Source organism: Penaeus monodon, chromosome 25 (assembly GCF_015228065.2).
Source record: "Penaeus monodon isolate SGIC_2016 chromosome 25, NSTDA_Pmon_1, whole genome shotgun sequence".
Taxonomy (NCBI): domain Eukaryota; kingdom Metazoa; phylum Arthropoda; class Malacostraca; order Decapoda; family Penaeidae; genus Penaeus; species Penaeus monodon.
This window is the reverse complement of record NC_051410.1, coordinates 13526023-13526317: the sequence shown is the minus strand read 5'-3', so window position 1 is coordinate 13526317 and position 295 is coordinate 13526023.

Here is a 295-nt window from a genome sequence, read left to right as displayed (position 1 = left end):
TCTCTTCTACTTTTTGCCATTGCCCCAGAACCACAAAGGGTAGTTGAAGTTGCATTTCACTTTTTCTTCGAGTGATTTATTGACCATACCACGATAAGAAAAAAATTACATACCCTCAGGACAAAGTTTTATATCCTCACGTTATCTAGCTTGCCTGACTGCACTTCGTTCTTGCCAGTACAACCTTGTAAACACGTGACAATGTTTAAGTATCCGCGTGTGTTTACCGACGCATATTTCATACCAAGTTCACGAGAGACCTCCCACGGTTGGTAGGCTTTACAAGCATGGAGCG